This window comes from Carcharodon carcharias, chromosome 7, assembly GCF_017639515.1.
Source record: "Carcharodon carcharias isolate sCarCar2 chromosome 7, sCarCar2.pri, whole genome shotgun sequence".
In the NCBI taxonomy this organism is placed as follows: Eukaryota; Metazoa; Chordata; class Chondrichthyes; order Lamniformes; family Lamnidae; genus Carcharodon; species Carcharodon carcharias.
In genome coordinates this window covers 79,860,927-79,866,926 of record NC_054473.1, presented here as the reverse complement: position 1 = coordinate 79,866,926, position 6,000 = coordinate 79,860,927, and positions in this window count along the sequence as shown.

The following is a 6,000-nucleotide window of genomic DNA, read 5'->3' as shown; positions in this document are numbered from 1 at the left end:
ATGAATACTAATGCTGTGAAGGACGAGTTTCTGGAGTGTGTTAGGAATGGTTTTTTAGAGCAGTATGTTGAGGAACTGAGCAGAAAACAAGCTATTTTAGATCTACTATAATGTAACGAGAAAGGGTTAATTAATAATCTTGTAAAATAACCTTTAAGGTTGAATGACCATAATATGATAGAATTTTGCATTATGTTTGAAAGATGAGGTAGTTCAATCTAAAGCCAGAGAGTTAAATTTGAACAACGGAAATTATGAAGTTTTGAGGGACACATTGGCTGAGGTGGATTGGGAAAATACGCTAAAAGGTATAATGGTACATAGGCACTGAAAACTAACATGTGGGTGCTGCAAGCAATTAGGAAAACTAATGGCCTTTATTACAAGAGGATTTGAGTACAGGCGTAGTGAAATCTTGCTTCAATTGTATACAACCTTGGTTAGACCACACCTGGAGTAGTGTGTGTAGTTTGGTCCCTTTACCTTAGGAAGAACATTATTGCCACAGAGGGAGTGTAACGAAGGTTCACCGGACTTGTTCCCGGGTTGGCAGGACTGTCCTATGAAGAGAGATTGGAGAAACTGGGCCTGTATTTAGTTTTGAAAAATGAGAGGTGATCTCATTGAAACCGACAAAATACTTAAAGGGATAGACAGGGTAGATGCAGGTAAGATGTTTCCCCTGGTTGGGGAGTCTAGAACCAGGAAACACAATCTCAAAATAAGGGGGAAGCCTTAGGACCAAGATAAGGAGAAATGTTTTACTCAGAGGTTTGTGAATCTTTGGAATTCTCTACTCTAGAGGGCTGTGGAAGCTCAGTCATTGAGTATGTTTAAAGCAAAGATTGACAGATTTCTAAATACCAATGACATAAAGGGGTATGGAGATAGTGTGGGAAAAGATATTGAAGTGGATGATCAGCCATGATCGTATTCAATGACGGAGCAGGCTCGCTGGGCTAAATGACCTACGCCTGCCCCTATGTTCCTATTGGGGTCCTGTCCTTCCAGGTTTATAATCCCCTTGTGGCTGAGTTCCTGTTTCCTCCTGGGGCAGCCATCTTGTTGGATATTCATCGATCTAGATGTTGTGATTGTGTTAAAACTCTTAGCTTTCATTTAGTCACCGTTGATTTTGCGATTAAATTTATGTGTCAATTCAAAGTTAAACACGTCCAACTGGAATGGTGGCAGCATCAGAATGTTTTCATGCCTCTCATCAAAGGAAATTGGTGTGTTTACTTGGCACATACACAGGGATGTTGATCTCTACTTGACCTCACAGTATTATGGTTTTGTAACAGTGGAAACTATGACAGCCATACATCAGGCACTGAAGCAGTGGGTGCTTAGGGAAGATCAAAACAGGCAATTCATTTGATCAGTGACGTCAGAACCTGATCTAACACTTTGACACTTGACCCCTAACTTTTCCCCCTACCTCATTGACAGTTTCACCTGGAAGAAAAGAACCAAGACCAATCCTCTTCATAGATTCAGAGGCTCAGAAAGCGATGGGATTTCTCCGAGACTCACTGCTCAACAGCAGGTGAATTTATTGTACCTGGTGCTAGGACGGGTAGTGAATTGCTGCCTTGTAATAGCACAAGACTCTATAGTCAAAGCATCATTGTTACTTGCTTCAATATGGCAGACCATCCACCTGCATGGTGGTTTATAGGCCATGGATGCTCACTTGTTAGATCTGGCTGATTTCAAGATGGAATAATGGAATTGTGAGGATAGATCAGTATTCCAGAATTTTGCTTGATGGTCTCTGGAGCTCAGGGATTATACATAACTTGTCCTCAGGAATACAAGTGGGTGGAAGTAAAGACTGACTGAGTCAGTTGTGCATGGGAGGGGAACAGGAACCTGACCTGGAAGTGCACGCTTCACCAACCCCCACCCCGTCTTTTAAAGATACTGAATAAAGAACCAACTAGCAGCCGTCCAGCGGGATGCCAGGTCAACTAGGTAAGGGAAGGGTGGACAAATGGCCAATTTGCTAGTTATTATACCAGCAGTGTCTCATTCAGGACCCTTTCTGGGAGACAAGACCTGTCCTATCTCCCTTCTGAATAAGAAGTGTTCAGAGGAAGACTTTAATTCTACCCTTTAACGCTGTCAGTCTTTCTCCACAGATGTTGTAAGTTCACCATTTGGCTGGAAGAATGGAGGAAGGAGCTTTGGAGGGGACCAGACCATGGACAGTCCCACAGATTGTGACTCCCTGCAAGTCCACCTCCAAACTGAGACTGATCATCGGGAGGTTTTCATGCCTGCTGATGGGAAGAGGAGGCCTCCCAACCTGACCAAAGCAGCCTGGACGGAGGTTGCAGAGGTAGTCAGCGGGGGCATCTGAAGGGCACAGCTGCAATGTCATAAGAAGCTCAATGATGCCATCTTCCAGGGTGAGTGTGTAATTAATTCACACATGGAAGGGTGTGAAGATGTGATGTGTGTCAAGTGTATGATTGCCTCATGTCTTAGCCAAGTGCACTAGGTGGCATGAAGCAGACACATCACCCTGGATGGCACCAGGGCATTCTGGGGGGTCAGGTGTGGGGTTTATTAACTGCACTACCTGTTAGTTAGCAAGAATCACTGAGAATTGTTGACCACCGACCAAGGACCTGTTAGGCACACAATTGAAAGCATGATTGTAGCACAGCAGATTCATTCCAGTGTCTCTTTTTATTTGCAGGAAAAGAGGGCATATAATGCCAGAGAGAGGGCCAAGACCTAAGGTGGTCAATAAAACTTGGCCATTTTCAGCCCTCTAGAGGAGGAAGTACTGGACGTGGCAGCGAACTGGTGGAGTGGTACTAATGGGCAAGGCAAGGTTGGAGGGTCATCCTGGGGTGGTGAGATTCCAAGGGCATATAGCTCTTTTTTGCAAACATAGTGCTGGGGTTAAGGTGGTCAGGGGGTGAGGGGGGAAGAGAAACTGGGTAAGTTGGCAGGAGGTTTTTTAAATTCTTAAAATAATTTAAGGTAATTTGCAAAAGGAGCATAAGCAACATGAGAAAGAATTTTTTCACTTGGTGAATGGTTAAGGTCTGGAATGCACTGTACGAGAGTGTGGTGGAAGCAGGTTCAATCGAGGCATTCAAAGGGGAATTAGATTGGTATTTGAAGAGGAAGAATGTGCAGGGTTACAAGGAAAAGGCGGGAGAATGGCACTAAGTGAATTGCTCATTCAGAGAGCCAGTACAGACAATGATGGGCCAAATGGCCTCCTACACTGTACCAATTCTGTGATTCTGTGCTACTGTGTGGTAGCATTAATAGATTTTGACTTTGGGGGCTTGCAGAATTGGAGGGCCATAGCGTGTTTCAGTGTTGAAGGGGCTGAGGTTTAAACCATGGTTTCCTTCTCCAAACAGTGTGAATATGTGTTTGTAGGAAGCATGTCCTTAACACTTCTAAAAATATCTAACTTTAACCTCTGAGGAGGAAGAGGGAGCCTCAAACGGTTCAGTGGCACATCCTTGCTCCACAGCTAGCAACCAGCCCAGATATATACACTTCAGAGGTATACGCAACTTGTCTGTAAGGGATCCACATACCAGTGCAAGCACATCACATTTGCAAGCTGGCAAAACTTAGATAGTGCAGACCTCTGGCACTCTAGAGAGAATCTAACCATCTCCACTTGAGATTCAATGAAATCCCCCACTATCAATATGCTGGGGGTTATCATTGACCAGAAACTGAACTGCACCAGCCATACAAATACAGTGGCTACAAGAGCTCCACTTCCTAGAGCCAAAACGAGAGTGAGACAAGGTGCCAGGTGTCACAGCTAGGTCCTGGTTTCACTCAGGAAAGCAGGGAAAGCCAAATAGATCTAATGCAGTGAATGAGCAGCTGCTCATCCATTGAGAGGGCACCTCTCTGTGCAGAAGTGCATTGAGCTATGTCATAGACCTTGTTCCCTCAGTTTGGATTGGCTAGAGAGGTGTTGATTGAAAGAGGACCTAATTCAGGTTGTTACAGACAGGGGAGAGATGTCAAATAATTTCCCCCTTTTCCCACTTCTCAATTGACTGCAGCAAGATGTATTTTAGAAAAGAAGTGTTTTAACCCCTTGGGTGCTGTGGCTTTTAAGAACAGACACAAAACAAACTTTCTTACAGCACCCAAAATGTAATTTCAACAAACAACCACTCCTCACACACACAAGATACAGATACAAGAAAAGTTGATTTCTAAAGATGTAACATGCACTTAGATTACTTAAAGTTCTGAAAGCCAATATTACTCTATTTCTCCAAGAAGCTTGCCAGAAGCATTGCAGTAAATTTTCTTTCTGGTTCACTGAAGGAACCATGGAGGTTGAACATCTCTGATGATGAATCCACAATGGTACTCCAAGAAATATCAGGTTCCTAGCTTTTCCATTCAAAAACTGTGGTCAAGCCCTTGTAGTCAAAATAAAATCTTCAGGTACAAGACAAAAATCTCCACTTCTCTGCCTGAGGTGACTTTTTTTGAGGCAAGTCCTTTCCTTTTGTTAGGCAATATCTCTCACCCTGCGGTGTTGGTCCAAAACTGACTTAACCTGGCCTGTCCTTGGAATAATAAAATTTTGCTATCTCAAGCTAGTTTCTGTCATGTGACAACAGTATAATTGTTTTCCTTTGTCCATGTGATGGGTAAATGGCAGATGTAATTGTCACACAATGAGGAATAAATGACACAGTTCACACCTGCTTGTGATAAAGAAGTTCTTTCACAACCTTCTTTGTTAGATTTCAACTTTCAAGATTTCAGACACCAAGTCTGGGGCAACCATTGTATTTGAGATTCTGTAAATGTCCAGACAATAGTACCTGTAAATTCCACAAGTGATCTTGTTGCATCCTGATTCTCTTCAATGAAAGGTCCTCCACAAGGACAATTACATTGTAATGATTTTCCAGAGGTATGCTCAGACATGAATTAATTCCTCTCTGTATTGAAACCACAAAAGGAGTCACCTGACTTCCTGGAGTCTATTTTGCCCAAGGTATATTGACTATATTCCATGCTGCTTTTTAGAAGTAGTGTTCATCTTCCTAATAAGTATTCTAGGTATATGATGTGACCATGAGAAGGCACTCAGAATTATTAAGGTCATGAGTAACATTTAAGATAATTTGGTAAAAGAACCAGAAGCAAAGTGTGAAAACATTGCTTTTCACAGTGCGTTGTTCTAATCTGAAGCACATGGTCTGAAAGGGTGATGGAAGCAGATTCAATAGTAACTTTCAAAGACAATTGGCTAAATATCTACAAAGAAAAAAAATCAAGGCAGTGGGGCAAGAGAAGAAGAAGTGGAACAAATTAGATAGCTCTTTCATTGAGCTGGCGCAAGCACAATGGGCTGAATGGCATCCTTCTGTGCTGTATGCTTCGACACAGATGAACTATATAAAGCGATGATAGAACAATGAGCCACCCCTGTAAACTGATGAAGCAGTGAGCGAGGTTGTGGTTATGATGACATTTTATTTTTCCCGGAGAGCAGTCGATGTTGCAGCAGCATTCCAGAGAAAACTGCATGATCATGGTAGAAAGATGATGTAACCCTTCCAGAGCATACATGTGTTTTACCCTCTATCCAATTGCTTCCCATTCCCAGTGTTAACTCTGATTCCCAATAGCCATGAGCTTAATTAAAAGTCTTTCATGTGGAACTTTGTCATACTGGTAGTCAAGGTACACTACATAATAGGGTTTTCCACTGAATCTTCTCGGTCTAAAGCCATGTTGACTGCCGTTAACTACATTATTGTTATATTGATTTTCTTCAATCAACACTGGAATAAAAGTAAGACTAACTAGCCTGCAATCATATAATTTTCAATCAGTCTGCTTCCAACCTGTTAGGATTGTTGCATCCTGATTCTCTTCAATGGAAGGTCCTCTACAAGTATAATTACAGTTACAGGATCCAGTGATTCCCTTCGAATGGCTGTCAGTGTTACACAAATCTCCGCTGTCTCTCTCTGT